Source organism: Terrapene carolina, unplaced genomic scaffold (assembly GCF_002925995.2).
Source record: "Terrapene carolina triunguis isolate 2854851 unplaced genomic scaffold, T_m_triunguis-2.0 Scaffold68, whole genome shotgun sequence".
In the NCBI taxonomy this organism is placed as follows: domain Eukaryota; kingdom Metazoa; phylum Chordata; order Testudines; family Emydidae; genus Terrapene; species Terrapene triunguis.
Window position 1 is genome coordinate 34,673,742 of NW_020664419.1, and position 24,327 is coordinate 34,698,068.

Below are 24,327 nucleotides of genomic sequence, written 5' to 3' on the forward strand. Positions count from 1 at the left end.
CTTAAAAGTATTAAAACTATTGGAAACCTAAATGAGAAACAACAATACATGTGCCTGGGGACATGACCATCTTTTTAAGTTTGTAAGTTCAAAACTTGCCTGACTAAATGATTGTAGATCCTGATGATTTTCCTGGACACAAGATTCCCAAATCAATGCATGTTAGGCACCTAAATACCTTTGGGGATCTGGGCCCATGCTTATTTTCTTGCTCTAACATTTAATGGCTGGCTTTTTCTGTGTTCTGTACCATGTAGACCCCTAGTCATTCAGTGCTTGAGAATGAACTCATTCTGGCAGGTGAATTGAACACCTGGGAATTCAGACCAATTTTGCATTGTAAATTTAACAGATTGTCATTTAGAACATAACAAGACTATAAAGTGTAGTAGTCCAGACATCATATAAGCAACAATAGAGTAGAAATTCATGGCAAATCTAATTTCATGGATAAAATACTGTGTGTGGGGACTGGTAATGTTGATCACTGTCATAAATACCAAAGGAAAGAGAAAAGAAAAGGTTATAATTGTGCACCAGATCAGTATTCATTCAACCGCATTACCATTAACTACATTTAAAAGTCTAATAGAATAAGATTTAGGATACTTTTTATATAAAAATATGTGTGAAATTAAAGTCTAGTGGAATATAAAACTAGATTCTAACAGCAAAACCAATGGGACTACTCAAAAAATATGGGACTGTTCATTGTAAGTAAGGATGACAGAATTTGGCCCCAAGTTAGGAACTTGCAGGTTACAGAAAGACTGTAAGTGTATATTGTGGCCATTTTATGCTCAATAGAATAGCTAACACAAAGCCTTGAACATTTAAAGTTTATTTTATTGAGAATGGACATGTTAGTCAAAGCAACATACAACGTATTCTTTGGCAAAAAATGCCATGATATCTTAAACCTTGGCCTGTCAGAAGTAATTTCAATGCATTGTCTCATTCAAGTAACGGAACCTCTAAAAATGAAATCTCTTCTCCCCTCAAAAGAAATGCAGTGATGTATGCACTTGTTGTCTTCTGTCTTATACCTAGATTGTAAGCTCTTTTATATATGGCCTATCTTTTTATTCTGTATTTGTACAGCTCCTAGCACAATGAAGTCCTGGTTTATAACCAGGGGCAAGAGCATTACAAACAATAAATAATATGTGATGTTATTAGGCATGAGCCCACTGGGACTTAAACCCGACAATTTTCCTGACTTCTACCATCTATGCCCTATTAATACACTTCCAGAAGACAAAGGTTACACCAGAAAAATTTGAATCAACATATCAAGCCAACAGAATATAGGAAATAAAGCAACATGGTACTGACTCAACAATCATCCATCAACAAGTACACTTCAAAAGAAAGAAAGATGGTAATCTATAATATTGACTGTCTTGCTCTTCAATGAAATGCATTACAAAATGTCTGCACAAAGGGACTCTAATCAAGATGCCCATTAGAAGGAACACAGGCCATAGGAGTTCCCTGGATATATTCCTGTTCTAACTAGAGCATATCTTTTTGAAAAAGCATCCAATCTTCATTTTAAAATGGCTAGTGATGGAGAATCCATCACAAACCTTGGTAAATTGTTCCAATAGTGTATTACCATTCAATTGAAAAATTGCCCTTTCTTTCTGATATGAATTTGTTTAGCTTCAACTTCCTATTGGACCTCATATCATTGTCTGCTAGACTGAAGAGTCTTCTGTTATCAAATTTCTGTTCCCCATATAGTACTTATAGATTGTGATAAAGTGACCATTTTAACCTTCTCTTTAAATTAACCAGATTGAGCTCCTTGAGTCTTTCAGTATAAGGCATAATTAATCATTTGTGAGGCTCTCCACCGAACCATCTTCAATTTATCAATATCCTTCTTGAATTACAGATACCAGATCCATCTTGAATTGCAGTAATCCAGTAGAGGTTGAACAAGTGCCAAATACAGAGGCAACATAGCCTCCCTATTCCTACTTGATATTCCCCCTTTCATACATCCATGGACTGCATTACCCCTTTTGGCTACAATGTTGCACTTGGAGCTCATGTTCAGCTGATTGTTCACCATGACCCCCAAGTATTTTTCAGAAGCACTGCTTCCCTGGATAGAGCCCCCCATTTTATAAGTATAACCTATAGGATTGTTTAAAATTTGTATTAAAAGATTATAGTTCTATATTGAATTCTACAGATCTTTCCTTAAGGGAAAAACTACATGAAAAATGTATCCAACTCTCCTCAATGAGACCTGACCAAAAGCTAGGGGTTGGTCTTCCTTTGTGTCAAAGTAAAGTAAAAGCAGGAGAGCCGCTCCCTATATCGTTGATAATCCTTCCCATCGATTAGCCCAGCAAGTATGATTTTGGGCTCCAAGCCAGCTACTTCATACAGATTTAATGCACTAGGTCTGTCCTACTCAAAAGGTACAAGATACATAAAGTTGGGGGAAGTTCTTGGGTCAGATTTAACACTTATATAAATCCAGAGTAATTCCATTAAAGTCACTAGAGTGACAGAGCAGAATTTACCAATTATATTTATTACTCAAGGTCTATATCTACTTGAATTGTCATTCAGACACCAAAGTGTTTTCAGCCTCTTAAATAGTTTAGGTAAATTATTAACCTCTAGGTAACTCTTCAAGTGTTTTGGCTGTGAGTGCCTATTGGATCATGTCAGTAATATGGGAATCAACGGTTAGGTTTAAAAATTATGTATAGCAATAGGATTTAGAATGATGTTTACCCATTCAGTAAGGAAATTTACCAGACTGAATCAGTCATCTCCTTAAATATGCTAGTGATACATATATAACTGCTTCAACTTTTGCCTTTAAGAAGGGTTATGGAAAGCACAGAAGCGGTTGTAGTTCAGTTGAGCAATATTTTGGCTTTCACTAAATCAGAAAAGCTGAGCTTTATCTAGTCTTATCAGAAAGGGCAAGTAGAAAGAAAGAAGTAAGCACGGAGGATTTGATTGGAGACATGGAGCCAGATTCACTCCCCAGGTTCTATCTACTTTTGCCACCCAGGCAGTACAAAAGGCAGACTCTGACCCTCACTGGCCAGCTGAGAATTCCTCCAGTGTGGGGAAGTTCCCAGCAAGCATAAAGCAGCATAGCCAGCTTCTATAGCAACTCCTCCCCAGCACTGCAGTGTAGGGACGCAAGGGTGGAGCACATCCATTCTCCACTACTTCTCATCTGGTCTATGGTCTCACATGGACCATAGACAGAAGGTGTAAATAAGGACAATCCCTTAGATGCTCTAATTTACACTGATGAGATGGTTTAGCACAGCTGCACCATGATAATCCCTGCTCCCCCTCTCCCCTAGATCTTAACTGGATATTGATACAGGAGAGAATTTGGATCATAGTCTCAATCATTTCTGAAAATTTCAAGATATGGTCTTCTGAAATAGTTGAAAGACTTTCCTAAGGGGGAAAGGCACCTCATTCATGAGATGGAGCTTTTCTGCTTATAGTTTTGAGTGTGTGCGTTTATATATGTACAAGAGAAGTGTGTTGGAATGGAGTAAAATGGCTGCGTGTTCACAGCTCTGTTGAAATGTACATTTTAGCTAATTCAATTCCTCTCTGGGATCAAGTAGTAGGTGACTTGCAACACAGAGAGGAACTTCTGGAAAGTCAGAGTGCTCTCTGTGGAGTAATACCTCACGGTGAGAGATTTAGCAGCAGCTTTCACTTTGTACAGCCGAGCACTATATTACAATACCTCTAACTTCAGCACATTAGAAACTCTTTCATTTATAAAATACTTTTATCCCGAAAGACACCATCTCATAGCATTGGTTAGTTCCCACATGCAGAGCCCAAATCCAGCATGCACACATCTCCTGGGTAAAGCTCTTCCTTTCTTTCCCATTTCCTGGTCGACACTCTGACTGCATAGGTCAGAGAGTGAGTTCTACAGATTCTTGGGCTCCCTAATTGGAGATACAGGCAACTCTATTGCAGTGATAATGATGACTGATGTGAAAACTGGCATGGGTAACTGAAGAAGAGGGATCTACTCTGTCAGAGCACCTCCTTTGCTTCCCTGCCCCTATGTAGGTATTTTTAAAGGGCAAATCCATTGTCACCCTAAGGCTGCTTTTTAAACCTTCCAAAACTTTCTGCTCCAGTTGAACTCTTCACTTTGTACTTGAGTAAGGTGATGTGACTGATGCAACCTGATATGACACATCACAAAAATTTAAAATGACAAGGGTTCTGAGAAATGAGTGAAAGAAAATGCATTTTCAAATGCAAATGAAAGGCTTTTACCAGTCTTTTCTCCTTCCTCCGCTCCCCCAAATAAATAAATAAACAAGCTAACCATGGAAGACTGGGTACCAGTTTACTATTTTTATGGTGGCCTCAGTCCGTTCTCCTTCAACTCACATGATTCCAACTAGCGTGTACATCAAGGAGACTATCCCCTTCCCATTGGCGATGAATTGGAAGGCTTCTTTCCCCCAGCCTCTTAGAGGATGACATTGCTAATTACATGCTGAATCTTCCACCTCACCAAACCATCCCAGAACCAAAGAGTTCTGATGACTCTTGAGAATCAGAAACCCTATCTCCTAGGCAGGAGAATTGTGCACCAGTCACCAAGCTCTCCCTACTGGCCCTGTCTTTTGCATCTGTAGTTAAAGATAGGATCCAGTTAGAAAGTAACTTCATTCATGGAGAAATCCAATAGTTCTATGTGTAACAAAATGGCATCATGTTTTTAAGGGAGCAGAGTGGAGTTATCTCTTGCATCCAGCTAGTGATTCCAGCCAGGACCAGAAGCAGCCAGGCAGGGACTGCTGCACTGGGGGGTAAAATGGGGACCAACTGGGGCCACCTCTCTACCTGTCACCCTTTGGATCCAGAACAATGCAGGGAAGACCCCCCATACTCTGAGGCCAGTGGGCCTTCCCCTTCCCTTTTCTTTCCATTTTGCTGATCCCCTCCTAGATTCCCACCCCCGCAAAACCCAAAACAAAACCACAGAACTAACATGCCATTTTCTGCCATCACATTGTTCACCCTGTTGGTGTGTGCTAGCTTGTCCCCCTCCCTGAGTCTGTCTTGTCTATTTAGACAACATTGTCCCATTGTTTCCATACACGCCCCCGTTTGTCGGTATCCCTCTGTTGTCTCTTCTCTTACACTTATTTTGTAAACGCTTTGGAACAGGGACTGTCTTTTTATTCTGTGTTTGTTCAGCACCTAGCACAACGGGCTCTTGATCCAGGACTGAGACTACTAGGCTCTACGATAATACAGAAAAACAACAGCGTGTGATTGGTTGCCCTTGTGAGGAAGCTTTTCTTCTTCTGCTCTGGGTGCTCCTGTTTATTCCTTCCCTTGCCCAATCCAATGCCTACTCATGTTCAAGAGTTTGTTTTGGTTTGGGACACATTATGGTCTGTTTGCTACCTCTGCCTGTTTATTTTTAAGCCCAGTATTCATTACTGTATATTTGTCAGCATTTAGTATGTATTGCCGCATCAGCCTGTTTACAAATCCCTTTGAATTTGACTCACTGCAATTTCCATGCTCTCTCAGTTCCCCTCACTTTTGCATTATTAGCAAATTTGATTTGTCTCCCTTCGGTGCCAGTCTGTAGGTCATTTATATTGTTTGAAAGCAGCAGAGGACCAAGCAGTGACCCTGTGCAAGTTCAATTACTATTAAACCAAGTTAGACATAGTTCTCGTGTGGCACATTGTGTGCATTCTCTAGCTTGTCTGTTGAAGCCCACTTTTCATTTACAATTTATCTGTGCCATGCCATAGATAAGCAGTGGAATGATGATGTTACTGACCTCTCATAAAATGAGCTGTCAGAAGAATTTTACCTAGTGGACAGGGGACACAAGAATTTCCAAAGAGTATATTATGCTAAAGTGCAGAGATCTAACTATGATTTTTCTCTGCTGTGATAACTATAGAACTTTGCCATCTCAAACATTTATTATTAACCTTTACTTGAGGTGTACTAAAATAAATGTTTTGAAGCACTAGCAACATTTCATTCTTTCTCTTGCCTCTGTGTCTGGTTTAAACATGTTCTGTATATCCCACTAGCATTTGATTTAAGTACTTTAATGGTCTTCCTTTGGTTTTGAAGCCCTTTGATTAGAAGGGCCCAGTTTTCAGAGTATTAGTTTTCTGCTCCTCTTTTCTATGTCAAAAGACAGCTCCAGTCCTTCTGGGGCAGTGACTGAATATTTCCATCCATTCTTTTATTTTTGTGTTTCTCTTTTCTGTATAACTTTGCTATACATATGGTAGCTGATGCATATATGCTCTGCCTGGGACTGTGAAGTCAAGAAAACCTTTCTCAGAGCCAGTTGTGGGATTATGATATGCTGCACCCACTCTGCCTACTAAAATACCCCAGTCCCCAGACAGATTTTTGCCCCAGGTCCCTAAGTGGCCCCCTCAAGGATTGAACTCACAACCCTGGGTTTAGCAGGCCAATGCTCAAACCACTGAGCTATCCCTCCCCCCTATACTGTACTGTAATACTATAACCGCAAAATTATCTGTCACTGGGTTTTACACTGCTGCCCATCACTATACTATCTGAGTGCCTTTCATGTACTATTACTACTGTAGTGCCTCGAAGCCCTAATCATGGACCAGGATATCAGTGCTAGGTGCTGTACAAAGAGAGAACAAAATAGATTAGCAGTAGCAAAACTAAAAAGTTTATGAGTGAGTTGCAATTGTCTCTGTCTACTGAAGTTATCTAGAAGTATCTGTCGTATTCATTCGGTGAATTTGTGTTTAATATGCTGTACATTCTCATGCAAGAGAAATTGCTGAACATATTCATTTGAGAGAATGGAATGTATATTTTCATCCTCGCTGTCTGCCAATATTCTTGTATGGTATGATAAATAAATATCCTCTCTTCTGCAATCTTTTCCATGTTATGTACTAAAGTAAATGTGATCCTTGAGAAAAGACATTTTATTTCCTAGCATCTTAGTTTGGTAATATCTCTGTAGAGAATTAGCCACTTAAATGACCAAACCCTCTGGCATATGATAGAGCTGAGACTGGTAATTAACCCTAATTGGATACTAATGATACAAGCATGGAGAGAGAGCTCATAGATCAGGCTCTGATTTATCTGGTAGCCTAGGGACAGTGCTTAACATTGCAGGTTCTTTCCTTGTGGAGGATTTCTGTTGCACTTGAATGCTACCAATCACTTCTCCATCCTGTTAGGAAGGGCCACCTGAAGAAGACTCCATTTTAAAGCCCTTATAGGTAGAGGACCAGGCTAAAGAACTGATTCCAACTATGAGTCACTCATAGACCTGTCCCAAATTAGGGAACTGTTGGCTCAGAAGTACCCCCTCTCTGAAACAGAGAGACTATTTTCAGGAAAAGCGACTCATTAGTTACAATGGGGCTTGAAGTTTTGCAAGTAGAGCACTGGCAAGAGCCCATGAGGTAAATGCGAGGGGGGAAACTGTAATGGTAACTAAATCACCATCTTCCACAGAACAGTGACCTTTGACCTGATTCCCTTCAGGGAGTACGCAGATACACTCTACACGTGTCTTAAAGTAAAAACAACAAATTTCAGCAGCACAGTATACCTACACTGTGGATCACTCCCTGCATCTAGGTAATACCCATTTGAGGGGCACAGAGATATCACAGACCTGGGACACACCTGACTTCACAACTCAGAATCAAATAGAATGTGCACTTTATAACCCATGCTCTCCACTGACAGGACTTGTCTGCTTGGGTAACTTGAAGCAGACCTGTGGCAGGCCTTTCTGTTTCTCCCAAAAACAGCTGGCCTGGCCTAGTCTGGCACCTGTTATCAAGGTAGATCTGACATGACTTCCTCCTATAGGCAAATCTAGCTGAACTCCTTCTCTCCAGCAGGTCTGGTCTGCACCTTCCTAGAACAATGTCAGATCTAGTCTGGCTCAGCTTCCCTCTTACAGCAAGTTCCCTCTGAGCATGTTATGCAATAGGACATCAATCCTCCTTGTATGTCAGCTTTACTTGATGCCCCGCACTCAAAAGTCTCCATCCCCCTGCAGTCCTTCACAAGCTAGGGTAACCAGTGCAGGCAACATCCCCATTTCCCCAACATGCATAAGCCTATCCAAACAACCCAACAATGAAATAAACTGTGCCTATCACAATACAAACTAAAAAATAATGTTACATCTACCAAAAATACCAGCTTCTTGAGAGCCCTAACAGTTCACTTTGTTGTTCTTTTTCTCCAATTTGAATGTATATATTTATCATATGTAATCTCTTCCATATATTAAAACTTTTAGTAACTGGTCTGACACTCCTTTATTAGATTGGAAACTCTGTGAGGCAGCAGCCATCTTTTACTCTGTGTTTGTACAACATCTAATACAGCTCTGATTGGGGCACGTAGCCGCACTCTATTACAAATGATAAGTAATGGTGCTATTAACGCATCCCCTCTCTAATCGTGCCTGATGACAGTGTGGGGCCGGGCACAACCCCAGAACATCTCTAGTCATGCCCCCACCCTCAACAGCCCCTCTCCTCTGTGACAGGTTTCCCCCCTCCCCCCGGAGTGCCACCTGGAACTGGGGTACCACTGAACCCACTTGGCCCACCTGCCTGGGCTCCCTTTACACTGTACTGCTATGACAGGCCCTCAAGTCCCCACCAGCACACATACAGGAAGGGACACACCTAGCTGCAGCTACACATACAGATGCTGAGATCAGCTCTGCATGGGAAGGCTCAGCTAAGGCACCTCCCAGTTGCTAAATCACGCACCCCATCTGGAGTACCAAAAATTATACCGCCTTGTGCTGCACAGAGAACTGTACAGCATAAGCTCATAAAATTCCCCCCCACCCTCAATGTAGAGAGAGCTATGCAACAGCTTTCTGCCCCAAGTTATAATTTCCACACACTGGTTTTAGACAAAACAAAAACAAGTTTATTAGCTATAAAAGATAGATTTTAAGTGATTATTAGTGATAGCAAACAGACCAAAGCAGATTACCTAGCAAATAAACAAAACCTCAAACTGAGCTTAACACACTAGATAGGTAGGATATGAATGAGCAAATTGCATCTTGAATTATAAACAGGCTGGCAGATTCTTAAGGCACAAGCTGCACTGGCTCTTCAGCTTGGATTTCCCAGGTTTTCATACACAGGCTAGAAATCCCCATAGCCTGGGACCATCACTTCCCACAGTTCCGTCTTTATTCCTCAGGTTGTTTCCAGGTGGGTTGTTGTAGGAGGAGTGAGGTACCCTCATGCTGTCATGGTCCCCCTTTTATATCTTCTTCCCACTTGTTTGAAAGCTTTTTTGCTGTGACCTGGATCAAACAGTTCCCATTGTGTAGTGCTATCTCTGAGAGGTTTCTATTGTACACAGTTCCTGGGATAATCCTTGTGCTTGTGTGCATTTCCTCAATAAGCCATTAACATTGTTTGGCCTTTATACTCTTGTACCTGAAAGCCTGCTTGTGGGTGTTTTCAACCTCACAACTTGTTTCAGTAACACATACATAGCCAAACTTCATAACTTCACATACGACGGTAGCACCTACAATCCAGTGAGATATTAATGTCTAGCAGATCATGACTTTTAGAATGATACCTTACAAGGCATACTTTGTACAAAACATACCCTAATTACATGAGAGTGGTGAATATTGGGGTGCCAGGGTGTCACACCCTCCCCTTCCAGAAAGCAGCAGCCCTTCCATGCAGCTCTGCCTTTCCGTGCCCAGTGGAGCTCGCTGGCTCAGATGCTCTGCAGGGAGGGGGCCTGGCCACACCATGTGACTGAGCAATCTGGGAGGAGGGCATGTGACTCTCCATGCTCCCCCACACGTCACCTCTGATGTGTTGGCTAAGCAAGTCAACAGGAGGAAGAATTAAAAGCTTTTCATTTATTTTTTTCTGATTAATCTAATCAATATCTGTGTCAATAAAATTTATTTCAAGAAAAAACAGCAGGCTAGATGATCACAGTGGTCCCTTCTGGCCTTATAAGCTATGATCCATAGCTGCGTATGCATTTTAAAAATTTTGAGTATCAGCTTGTTATGTCTATTTCATAGGGCAACAAAATGTTGACAATGTGAAGGATATGCTGATGCCAGATGGTACAGAACACAACACATTCTTAAACTTTTTCATAGGTCATAATTTGAATGATGGTCTTACAGGTACTTTTGTTTTGAAAATGAAAAATGAAGTCCTTAACACCAACTACACACAAGCAATTGTAAATATGGCAGGCGAATAGTAAATATGGTAGGCGATCAGCTTGGCTTAACAGTGAAATCCTTGCTGATCTTAAACACAAAAAAGAAGCTTACAAGAAGTGGAAGACTGGACAAATGACCAGGGAGGAGTATAAAAATATTGCTCAGGCATGCAGGAGTGAAATCAGGAAGGCCAAATCACACTTGGAGTTGCAGCTAGCAAGAGATGTTAAGAGTAACAAGAAGGGTTTCTTCAGGTCTGTTAGCAACAAGAAGAAAGTGAAGGAAAGTGTGGGCCCGTTACTGAATGAGGGAGGCAACCTAGTGACAGAGGATGTGGAAAAAGCTAATGTACTCAATGATTTTTTTGCCTCCGTCTTCATGAACAAGGTCAGCTCCCAGGCTACTGCACTGGGCAGCATAGCATGGGGAGGAGGTGACCAGCCCTCTGTGGAGAAAGAAGTGGTTCAGGACTATTTAGAAAAGCTGGACGAGCACAAGTCCATGGGGCTGGATGCGCTGCATCCGAGGGTGCTAAAGGAGTTGGTGGATGTGATTGCAGAGCCATTGCCCATTATCTTTGAAAACTCCTGGCGATCGGGGGAGGTCCTGGATGACTGGAAAAAGGCTAATGTAGTGCCCATCTTTAAAAAAGGGAAGAAGGAGGATCCAGGGAACTACTGGCCAGTCAGCCTCACCTCAGTCCCTGGAAAAATCATGGAGCAGGTCCTCAAGGAATCAATTCTGAAGCACTTAGAGGAGAGGAAAGTGATCAGGAACAGTCAGCATGGATTCACCAAGGGCAAGTCATGCCTGACTAACCTAATTGCCTTCTATGACTAGATAACTGGCTCTGTGGATGAGGGGAAAGCAGTGAACGTGTTATTCCTTGACTTTAGCAAAGCTTTTGTTATAGTCTCCCACAGTATTCTTGCCAGCAAGTTAAAGAAGTATGGGCTGGATGAATGGACTATAAGGTGGATAGAAAGCTGGCTAGATTGCCGGGCTCAACGGGTAATGATCAATGGCTCCATGTCTAGTTGGCAGCTGGTATCAAGTGAGTGCCCCAAGGGTTGGTCCTGGGGCCAGTTTTGTTTAATATCTTCATTAATGATCTGGAGGATGGCGTGGACTGCACCCTCAGCAAGTTTGCAGATGTCACTAAACTGGGAGAAGTGGTAAATATGCTGGAGGGTAGGGATAGAGCCCAGAGGGCCCAGACAAATTAGAGGATTGGGCCAAAAGAAATCTGATGAGGTTCAACAAGGACAAGTGCAGAGTCCTGCACTTAAGATGGAAGAATCCCATGCATTACTACAGACTAGGGACTGAATGCCTAGGCAGCAGTTCTGCAGAAAAGGATGTAGGGGTTACAGTGGACGAGAAGCTGGATATGAGTCAACAGTGTGCCCTTGTTGCCAAGAAGGCTAATGGCATTTTGGGCTGTATAAGTAGGGGCATTGCCAGCAGATCGAGGGACATGATCATTCCCCTCTATTTGACATTGGTGAGGCCTCATCTGGGGTACTGTGTCCAGTTTTGGGCCCCACACTACAAGAAGGATGTGGAAAAATTGGAAAGAGTCCTGTGGAGGGCAACAAAAATGATTAGGGGGCTGGAGCACATGACTTAAGAGGAGAGGCTGAGGGAACTGGGATTGTTTAGTCTCCAGAAGAGAAGAATGAGGGGGGATTTGATAGTTGCTTTCAACTACCTGAAAGGGGGTTCCAAAGAGGATGGATCTAGACTGATCTCTGTGGCACCGGATGACAGAACAAGGAGTAATGGTCTCAAGTTGCAGTGGGGGAGGTTTAGGTTGGATATTAGGAAAAACTTTTTCACTAGGAGGGTGGTGAAGCATTGGAATGGGTTACCTAGATAGGTGGTGGAATCTTCTTTTTTTAAGATCAGGCTTGACAAAGCCCTGGCTGGGATGATTTAGTTGGGTATTGGTCCTGCTTTGAGCAGGGGGTTGGACTAGATGACCTCTTGAGGACCCGTCCAACCCTGATATTCTATGATTCTATGATATTTTTCAACTTGGTCCAGCCAGATTTTGCATTTTGTATCTGCTGGCTCAGGGAAGATTCATGGGTTCTTAGCTATATAATAATAAAAAAAAAAAACTAATCATGATTCCATAGTTAGGGCCCTACCAAATTCACAGTCCATTTTGGTCAATTTCATGATCATAGGATTTTAAAAATCATCAATTTCATGGTTTCAGCTATTTACATCTGAATTTTCCCAGTGTTATACTCATGGGGGTCCTGACCCAAAAGATGGTTGTGGGGGGATCGCAAGTCGCAAATCTATTGTAGGGGGGTTCGGTATTGCCACCCTTACTTCTGCACTGCTGCTGATGGAGGAATTGCTTTCAGAGCTGGGCAGCCGTAGAGCAGTGGGCAGTGCATATGTGAAGTTAGCGTGGTATGGGGGTCATCACTTTTTGCGGGGTCAGGGCTGGCCTTATGAGTGGGTGACCTCCCAGGGCCCAATGGTCGGGGGGTCACTGTGGTTCCCCCCCACACACATGCAGCCAGCCCAAGGCCCCTTTAGCCCCAGAGCACTGGGCCTAGAGCCGGGGAGGGGCAGGGCTGGGGGCCAGGGCACTGGAACCTTTGTAGAAGTGGGGGGGCACTGGCCCCAGAACCAGAAGTCATACCCTACCAGTGCCATTCCACGCCTTCCCAAGGCTTGCATTTGGGGGTGCAGTGCTGCCCCCTGCCACCCCAAATACACCCATGTTAAAAAGTGGGGGTATGGCCCCCTGGCTCCCCTCCACTGCTGGCACTGTTGGCTGGGGGCGCCCCAGCTAGAGATTCCTACCATGTGCTGGGCTCCAGCTGCTAGTTCCGGCCAGGCTGAGAGGCATGGGACTTCCTCTTTCTCTGCAGGGGCCGCTCCCAGGCCAGGTCAACCCACCTCCAGAAACCTCTCCTGGCTGCAAGAAGCTCCATGGCTGCTCCCTGTACAGTGACCCCTCCTCCTCTGGCTAACGAGCGATGGGGCAGGAAGTGGGGTGGAGGTGTAGTGCTCCCTGCAGCCAGGAGAAGGTTCCTGGAAGTGGGTCTGACCTGGACCTGGAAGCAGCCCCTGCAGGAAAAGAGGAAGTTCCATCCCATTGCAGCCCGCCAGGACTAGCAGCTGGAGCCTGGCGCATGGTAGAAACCCTGGCTGGGGCACCCCCAGTCCTGCCCCTCCCTGGCAGATTTCACTGGGGCGACCAGATTTCATAGTCTGTAACGCATTTTTCACGGCTGTGAATTTGGTTGGGCCTTATCCATAGTGAAAAATCCCCCTGGTAACTGTGAAATGCCCAATGAGCTGAACTGATGACTGGATGCCACATAACCGAAGAAAACAATGGAAAGGGCCCACAGCCTGAAGGTATTTCACTCTTCAGTGGTCAGTTCTTGTCTGGAGGCTAACAATAAAGAAGGAATATGGTATGAAGATTAAAAAAAAAGAAGACAAACAACTATGGAAAGGTGCACATTGCACAGAGAACTCCTAACCACAAAACCAACGCACCCGGACAAGAGGTGGGCCTAGAGCAGCTATTCCGCCATCTATATCACTGCAGGAGAATTAGTCTTGCCTAGTAGAACTGGATGAACTCCAGCTTGCTGCATTGCTGTGGTACAAAGTTGAAGTTTCTGTGAGTCAGAAATACCACAGCACACAAGGTGGGGGAACTCATCAAGCTAGCTCCCAGTTCTTGGGCATCTCCACAGCTTTGCAGGAATTTGGACTCCTTTGACAGACTGACATTTCTGTTTAAATAGGTTGGCGTGCCATGGAGACAAGATTCACAGTCTTTGGGGCTTGTAGGGCAAAAGGTATTTTGTGTTGAGTTAGGCACTTTAAGTTATAACCTCTATTTGACCTTATTCGACTCATTTAGAGCTGTCTTTCATGTCTCCTGGACACTTTCTTTGTTTACCCAGCCTCTCCTACCCCTTTCTTGATTTCTTATGCATTCCCTGGCCAATTTACAGAAAAGAGCCTGGCTCAGCCATGGAAGAGTGCAATACCTTCAGGCACTGCTTCTTTATATTTCTTTTCCAAGTCAACTGACAACCAGCCAAGCTTCGAAAGCTTGCCCCCACATTGGGATATTTAATAGAGACCCTAGTTTAATTCCCAAGAGGTTAATTCACTCATCCAACTTTTAAAGCAAGAGCTTATATACTGAAGAATTAAAGTGTCATTTTCCATTAGCTTTACTGTATAATTTATCTTCAGTTACTTAAAAGGAAAACAAATACTTTTTTTCAAAGCAGAGTCGAATGGTTAAAGTATAGATTTTGGAGCTGGGAAATCTTGTTTCTCTCTAGGTCAGCCACAAACGAAAGCATGTTACTTACAGTGTGGTGTTGGGTAAAAATGGCACTTTTCTACTCATAAGGTCTCTACATTCTGTGTGTATGCTTAGTCATAGCTTCTCTTTGCTTTAGTGGAAATACTAATTTTTTACCCTCCTTAGTACTGAAGAGGAATTCAGCTCAGAGGTTGTGAACTGGATTATTCTGTTCCTTCTTATGAAATCAGCAACAGAATCACTTAATAAATTCTAGTTACTGAGCTACTCAGCGTTGTGTGCAATCTCATTTAAGTTAATCAGGTTGTGCAGGTATCATCTAGGGCTCAATGTGAGGATAATGAATAGGTGTAATTGAGGGCTTAATTTGGCCAATATAACTTTTAATCCTGGTGATTAGACCTGATTAGAATTTAGACGTACTTTTTCAAAGTCACTGGGATAAATTCTGCTCTCAGTTACATGGGTGTAAATCTGGACTAATTCTGTCCCTTGACCCTTACATATTTTTCTGCTGATTGTTACACAGCAATATTTTAATCGGTAGAACATAGATATTTCCCAGACTGTAAAACACAGTAACATAGAGGTAGTGAATAGGTGGACCACAGGCCAAATCTGGACCACCAGACGCTTTTGAACGGACCCCAACATCTTCTTCTTCTTCTTCTTCTTCTTCTTCTTCTTCTCTGGAGTCTGGACCTTGACTATACCTTGACCAAGAAATTTGGACTCTGACAAAAAATAATTGTCTACCCCTGCAGTAGCAGTTGTACTCTGCACATTCTAAATCCCATGAATTAGTAGAGCATATGTATATGTGAACCATTAGGTGGCAGTAGGAAATACTGTACAATTAGGGCTGGGTCAATTTTTTTTTTTGGCTTGGCCAGAAAGGGGTGAGCAAGAGCCATTCTCCAACTATCTCCCCTGGTTCAGCTACTCAAGGGCCACACACAATTGCAAGATAGAAGATCAGCATGTGATTAAGTCTCCATTGGATTTGCTAAATACAAGGTCTATATTTTATTTTTCTCATAATCTTGGAAATGTCTCTGTTCTAAGGATTAGAATATTTCTTTACAACAAGCAACAGCTCACTTCATTAAAAAAATACATGACCACATTCCAAAAAACGCAACATATAAAAGTTTAATTTAAACATGGATCACAGTATTTCCAACTATATCAAGTATTGAAACTATCAAGTACTCTGATCACATTTATTAATAATTAATGTTAATACTGTAGTAAATTAACATCATAAATACAGTTCTAATTACAGGAACTATACATACAATTACTGAAGGAACAATCATCATTAGCAAGAGAGCTTTGTTATTGCGTTTGAGGGGGCATAATTTGCAGTTTTATTGCTCACTGAAAGTTCTTCCAAGCCAAATAGCAGATTCTTTCGATTGGAAATTGACAGATCAGTTTTGCCTGAATAGTGGAGTACTCCAGGCACTGAAGGTCACATAAAAGTAAACATTAGCTCCACCTTAGGTTCCTTACTCAGGTTAACCTCTCATTGGCTGTCATGAGACTCTGCTCAGACCTAGGCTTTGCTAGAAGATCTAGATGCAAAACTGGAGAACTGTATTTTTTTAATCAAAATGTTGTTAACTTTTTCTGTTTGTTGGCCTTGTGGAAGAAGCAGATCTTTAGGCAGAGTTTTAATGACCACTTATATTAAAAACAAAAAAAGGAAGTTGTATTCTATGCTTATCTGAAATTTGCCTATTTGATCAACTCTGCTATTTTTTGTTGATAAATTTCGTAGATGCCCACCATATAAAACCTAATATAGTTGAATAAGGACCTTGCACATTTAAAAATGGGCTCCCCAATTCTATAATAAAACAAATATTCTTGCAGAAAGATTAATGGGTAATGTAATGTTGGTGTCATATGTTAACTGAGCTATGTATAATAGAAATCACCATGCCATACTGCAATAATTCTTGTTAACTTGAATCCTAGAAATGGCTTCCATTGTTAAATTAAGTCTTGTGCTCTTTGAGAATATTCAAAGGTGAATAATAAATATTGACCCTCAACATAATTGAATATGCCTGTTCTGAATAATCTTATACATGAAAGCTTACGTTAGTAGAGGAGACTGGACTAGATGACTTTTGAGGTCTCTTCCAGTCCTATGATTCTACAATTCTATGATTTGAAAGACCTTGATTTCCTGGTGCATAATATTTCCTTCATTTTCCACTTCCTTTCTTCGTCAATTTGCTAGAGGTATAGGGCCAGATTACTAAGGGTATTTAGGTGTCCATAGGCACCTAGTGGGATTTTCAGAAGTGCCTAGATGCCTAAATCCTTTTGAAAATTAGGCATCTAGGTGGTTTTGAAAATCCCACTAGGCACCTATCTGCATCTTTAGGCACCTAAATATCTCAAAAAATCTGGCCCATTGTTCTCCAGAAGGATTCTTGTTTGTATTGCTGTGCACATGCCAGTTTGCATGCTTTCTATAGATCTAGCTAGCTAGAGGATTCATAGGTTATTGTACGCTACACAAGATGATTTTTAAGTTTAGAGATGCATTTTCTATTATTGCTATGGCAGCATGGTGTGTTTCATTATATTTCTGATCAGCAGGAGTAGCAAGAGACAAAAAGAGATCATCAGAAGAGGACAAGGGGGGTTATTTCCTCAGCATGAAAATGCAGCTGAGCTGTGTACACATCTGATAGCTTAGAAGCGGATCAAAAGTACTACCTTGAATACATGCTGAAAATAAAATATAAAGTTAGATGTCTGAAACTTTGACTTTTTTAAAGACTTTGCTTTAAAGAAAAGCAAGTGCCACCAGTTGTGATGGAGGACATAATACAGATCACATAGAAGAGAAATAGGTGCAAATTATGAGGAACAAGAACTAAAAGAAAAGAAAAAGAGAGGAAGAAAAGGAAATCAGGTAAGAAGCTAAAGTAGAATAGATATGGTTATAACTGATCAACAGAAGGCAAGGTACTGTTAGAAGGCTAAAAGGGTGACTGCAGCATCTGCTCTTTAGGTTCTTTCCCAGATGATTTTCATCTTAAGGAAAAGGCAGTTTTGATCTCATCTTCATGAGGCGGCTTCTTCCATCTCTCTGCCTTTCATAAACTGCTAGGTGTGCTCCTTTCCTGTATCACTTTTCTCTCCTGGGTGTGGGGTTTGACGGGGGGAAGGGAGAGATGTCTCTCTCTCTCCCCTCTCTCTGTTTTAGTATATTCTGTCTGTTATTTGTCTTGTGACATGATCTCTTTTCTTTCTTAAAGCCTGCTGGTACTCTAAAGAGTGTATGTGTTTGTATGCATGTGTTTATGGAAAAGAAATAGCTAGTGAATGCCAAATAGGCATCAAAATGTCTATGCTTTGATATTTGACCTTTCTAATGTTCACGGGTAAGCATACATGAGGTTAATTAGCCAATTACTTTTAGATAATATATGGCACTATGCACATAAACTATTCTGATTCTTATCTATTGTGGCATTTGCACAGTAACTCCAAATCTATGTACTGCTGTCTACTTATACAGTACAGTGCTACTTCCAATGAAAATGTACTGAATGCTCTTCTAATACTCAATGTAACAACTGCACGGTTAATATCCCTGATATTTGTAATGCTGCTAATGTTAGTGATACTTCCTATTTACATAATTTAACAGTATATCTTCATGGGTTTTTTGGGCACCTGTTTACATCATTTTGTCTAGATTCAGATATATTCTGCATCGCATCCCTAACTCCTTAGCTATTTCCTCTGTGTATCTGCCTGTAACTTGCAGTGGTAACGAATGATGAATGTATGTTTGAAATTACTTCTCATGATGAATGATGAATGTATGTTTGAACTTACTTCTCAGTGACTGTTAGTACCATATGTCCTACCTCACAGCATTAACTGATACAAATAAGAAGTCCAGTTTATTAAATGCTGTCATGTTATGACACTGCTTTATTCACATTCACATAGTCAGTCTTGAAGTTCTTAAGTGAAATTTGGATTTCTTTCAAAAAGATATGTCTTAGTTCAACCATACATGACTGGGATCCATATGTAAAGTACTAGATGAAGTTCTATGGCCTGAATTATTCAGTAGCTTGGACTCAATAAACACAATGGTGCCTTTTATACTTAAAATCTATGAATCTCTAAGTCACCATCTTGACAAATGACCAAAGGCACATAGCAACTAATTCAATTAACTGGCAAAGAAGTCAGTGGGGGAACTAGAAACTTGTATTTTTTGGGGAGTGATCTGTACCTAAGCTAAAGGTGCAGTTCCACTAACTCTTGGCAGAAGAGAGATGTTTATATTTTAGCCCTAACTCTTTACAGAAGCCTGCTCAAAAATAAAATAAAATAAAATAAAATAAATAAATGGCAGCATATAATGCAAAATCCTTGCTAGGATTTACTAAGTTAGAAGACTAAGAACTAGAGATACCAAAGGTCAGAGATGTACTCAAGTTGGATGAAGTGAGGTGAGGAGGAAATAAGGAACTGTACATCTATGTGTTTTTATTCTCCTCCCAAGTAAAGGAAAAATGGGACACTGGAGGAGTAAGATTCATCTTCAACAAACAGTTCAGCGGAAATATGGACAACTTCAAAGTACATGAGATAGAATATGTCAAGTCAACATAAAAATCAACTGGTGGTAACAAGCTGAGCATGATTCAACTTTCTGCATCAACAGGCATGAATTGGAATAAAGAGGGAGAATTGAATGAAAAGTTAGTTCTGGAAGAAGCAAAAAAGAACCAAACAAAATGCATTTTGAGGATGTAAAAATGAAAGAGTATCAGAGGGGTAGCCGTGTTAGTCTGGATCTGTAAAAGCAGAAAAGAGTCCTATGGCACCTTATAGACTAACAGACATATTGGAGCATGAGCTTTCGTGGGTGAATACCCACTTCTTCGGATGCATGCGACGAAGTGGGTATTCACCCACGAAAGCTCATGGTCCTATACGTCTGTTAGTCTATAAGGTGCCACAGGACTCTTTGCTGCTAAAAATGAAAGAGGAGACCAACTGTTTGATGGACTTTTTTGGTTTCCTTGAGTCTTAATTGCTGTTCCAGAAAAGGGAATTACAGGGTCTAAAATCAAAGGGAAGCGACAAATAAAATCTGGAATTCATTATAAGCACTCAGGTATTTGATTGCTTTACAAATGCCTGAGATAGATATATAGATCTCTGAATAACAGATGTTAGTTGTTCTTGCCAATAAAACAGTAGCCCTGGCCCTAATATGGGTTGCATTGGAGTGACCAGGTTTTCAAGACATAGGTCATAAGAGTTCACCATCACAGCTAATGCACATTTCCATGACAAAGGACTCCTTGTAACTATTTTTTAGAGGAAAATCCCTTCAAACTATCAAATAATAGATCTCTAAAAACTTCCAGGAGAGCCTTCCAAAGAGAACACTGATTATGGATAGGGTTCTTGAATAATACTTCTAAATAGTTCTACTTAGGACTGCTAAAGGACTTGCGCAATGGTGCCTTAAGCAATACATTTCTCAAAGTGTGCAAACATTATGTGTCCCACGGTTACCCTGGAATGGTGGCATTAACCTGATCCAAATATTAGATACTCTATCATTTTTTCTTCTCTTTGGCTAAACAACAGTAGAAAAAAATGGACATAATGATTCACTGAGAGATAGCCTTAGGCCTATGTAGCTGTATCATTCTCTGGGTTGCCAGAATCTCATACCCACAACCCGGCATCCCCCCGTCCTGCTCTGTACCAGCATCAGTAGGCCATGCATCAGTATGCTATTTCGTGATCTAACTCTCTTCCCTTGCAACCCCACTTGTAAAGCTGCATTGTGTCAACAGAGATTGCAGAGCCTCACAAAAAGGCAGGGAAATGGTTCTAGAGAAAGGCACCACCACCAGCCTATAGCTGTGTCATAACTATAAAGGGAAGGGTAACAGCTCTCCTGTGTACAGAGACTCCAAATCCTTTTACCTGTAAAGGGTTAAGAAGCTCGGGTAACCTGGCTGACACCTGACCCTAAGGACCAATAAGGGGACAAGATACTTTCAAATCTTGGGGAGGGGGGGGAAAGGCTTTTGTTTTGTGTCCTTTGTTTAAGGGGTTGTTCGCTCTTGGAACTGAGAGGGACCAGACATCAATCCAGGTTCTCCCCATCTTTCTAAACAAGTCTCTCTTATTTCAAAATTGTAAGTAAATGCCAGGCAAGGCGTCTTAGATTTACTTTGTTTTCTCAACTTGTAAATGTACCTTTTACCAGAGTGTTTATCTTTGTTTGCTGTACTTTGAACCTAAGACAGAGGGGGGTCCTCTGAGCTCTTTAAGTTTGATTACCCTGTAAAGCTATTTTCCATACTGATTTTACAGAGATGATTTTTACCTTTTTCTTTAATTAAAAGCCTTCTTTTTAAGAACCAGATTAATTTCTCCTTGTTTTAAGATCCAAGGGGGTTTGGATCTGTATTCACCAGGAGTTGGTGAAAGGAAGGAGGGGGGAAGGGTCAATTTCTCCTTGTTTTAAGATCCAAGGAGTTTGGATCTGTATTCACCAGGTAATTGGTGAGAGGTTTCTCAAGGCTTCCCAGGGAGGGAATCCAGTGAGAATGGTGGCAGCGGGACCAGAGCTAAGCTGGTAGTTAAGCTTAGAAGTTTTCATGCAGGCCCCTACATTTGTACCCTAAAGTTCAAAGTGGGGATACAGCCTTGACAAGCTGGCTGCCACAGTTCTTGTAAATGTATGCAAGGTACGAAAGCTATTGGTGGGGAGGGAGCTGGCTTGGGCTGGGGCTGGGGCTTCTGTGTTGTACTTTATAAAAGGACATACAAAACCTAGTATTGGTTCTGTTTGCAAAACAAATCTGTGACATTACGCCCCATATTCTTCATAGAAATATGGTTATAATATTAATATGGCATAACTAAGATATACTTTATGCAAGATGGCTTATGTAGGGTATTGGGCAGCACAATATGGGGGGAAGGTGACCAGCCCTATGTGGAGAAAGAAGTGGTTCGGGACTATTTAGAAAAACTGGACGTGCACAAGTCCATGGGGCCGGATGCGCTGCATCCGAGGGTGCTAAAGGAGTTGGCGGATGAGATTGCAGAGCCATTAGCCATTATTTTTGAAAACTCATGGCAATCGGGGGAGGTCCCGGATGACTGGAAAAAGGCTAATGTAGTGCCCATCTTTAAAAAAGGGAAGAAGGAGGATCCGGGGAACTACAGGCCAGTCAGCCTCACCTCAGTCCCTGGAAAAATCATGGAACAGGTCCTCAAGGAATCAATTATGAAACACTTAGAGGAGAGGAAAGTGATCAGGAACAGTCAGCATGGATTCACCAAGGGGAAGTCGTGCCTGACTAACCTAATTGCCTTCTATGATGAGATAACTGGCTCTGTGGATGAGGGGAAAGCAGTGAACGTGTTATTCCTTGACTTTAGCAAAGCTTTTGATACGGTCTCCCACAGTATTCTTGCCGCCAAGTTAAAGAAGTATGGGCTGGATGAATGGACTGTAAGGTGGATAGAAAGCTGGCTAGATCGTCGGGCTCAACGGGTAGTAATCAATGGCTCCATGTCTAGTTGGCAGTCGGTTTCAAGCGGAGTGCCCCAAGGGTCGGTCCTGGGGCCGGTTTTGTTTAATATCTTTATTAATGATCTGGAGGATGGTGTGGACTGCACTCTCAGCAAGTTTGCAGATGACACAAAACTAGGAGGCGTGGTAGATACACTACAGGGTAGGGATCGGATACAGAGGGACCTAGACAAATTAGAGGATTGGGCCACAAAAACCTGATGAGGTTCAACAAGGATAAGTGCAGAGTCCTGCACTTAGGACGGAAGAATCCTATGCACTGCTACAGACTAGGGACCGAATGGCTAGGTAGCAGTTCTGCAGAAAAGGACCTAGGGGTCACAGTGGACGAGAAGCTGGATATGAGTCAACAGTGTGCTCTTGTTGCCAAGAAGGCTAACGGCATTTTGGGCTGTATAAGTAGGGGCATTGCCAGCAGATCGAGGAACGTGATCGTTCCCCTTTATTCGACATTGGTGAGGCCTCATCTGGAATACTGTGTCCAGTTTTGGGCCCCACACTACAAGAAGGATGTGGAAAAATTGGAAAGAGTCCAGCGGAGGGCAACAAAAATGATTAGGGGTCTGGAGCACATGACTTATGAGGAGAGGCTGAGGGAACTGGGATTGTTTAGTCTCCAGAAGAGAAGAATGAGGGGGGATTTGATAGCAGCCTTCAACTACCTGAAGGGGGGTTCCAAAGAGGATGGAGCTCGGCTGTTCTCAGTGGTGGCAGATGACAGAACAAGGAGCAATGGTCTCAAGTTGCAGTGGGGGAAGTCTAGGTTGTATATTAGGAAACACTATTTCACTAGGAGGGTGGTGAAGCACTGGAATGCGTTACCTAGGGAGGTGGTGGAGTCTCCTTCCTTGGAGGTTTTTAAGGCCCGGCTTGACAAAGCCCTGGCTGGGATGATTTAGTTGGGAATTGGTCCTGCTTTGAGCAGGGGGTTGGAGTAGATGACCTCTTGAGGTCCCTTCCAACCCTGATATTCTATGATTCTATGATTATTGAAAAGGTTATGATCTACTGAATGTGTTTATCCAATTTGTATGCATGTATCACTTCTGTATCTGAAGTTAGGAATATTGACTATGTATCTGTATTTCAAAAGTGCTACTTTGGGTGACACCCACAACTAGCCCTTCAGGTACAAGAATGAAAAATTCAAACAGGGCTGATGGCCCATCAGCAGAGACAATGGACTGTGAAAGAGTGTAGTCTCCCTGTGGATGCTCCAAACAGCCTGCGAGTAATGGCTGCTATGACCCTGCAGAGACATGTGACTGAGTTACCTGGTACTGGGCCTCACCTTGGAATGCCAGTGTTTTTCCACTGGAAAACAAAGGTTCCCGCCATACACAAAAGCTATATAAGGCAGGGGAGTGACATCATCGAAGTTCTCCTCTGCCTCCCCACACAAAGAGACACTGGGAAACACCTGGAAACAAGAACTGAAATGTGGGGAGAAGAGTTGAGCCCAGGCTGGAAGAGTGACTAGCCTATGAGTAATAATACCTGAAGTTTCAAGCTGCAGGCCAGTACAGATGGCTTTCAAGAATATTTAAAATCTGCCTGAAACAACATTTAGGATGAGAAATTACTATTTGTAGCCAATTTCTTTAGGGTATTAAGTTTGGTCTGTGTGTTTTGTTTTATTTCCTCAGTTTTAGTTGCTTTGTTCTGTTTGCTATCTCTTAAAATCACTTAAAATCTGCCTTTTATAGCTAATACATTTGTTTTGTTTATTATTAAATCCAGTTTGTGCAATTTTTAAATGCGGGGGGCAAGAAGTGGTACATATCTCTCTTCACATTGAGGGAGAGGGCAAATTTTGTTGAGCTTGTTCTGTGCAGATCTTTCTATATAGCACAAGACAGTATTATTTTGGGTTTATTCCCCAAAAGGGGTGTGCACGTGAGTGCTCTCACACAGAGCTGACTTCAGTCTGTGTCTGCAGCTGGGTGTGACCCTACCTGTGTTTGTGTGCTGCAAGAGGCCGGAGAGCCTAATTCAGCAAAACAAGGAGAGGGAATCCAGGCTGGTGGAACAGGAGGGGCTCAGTGAAATCCCAGTACATCAGGTGGCATCCCAGAAGGGGGGGTCAAACCCGTCACAAAATCGCTACAACTAGGTATAGTAAAT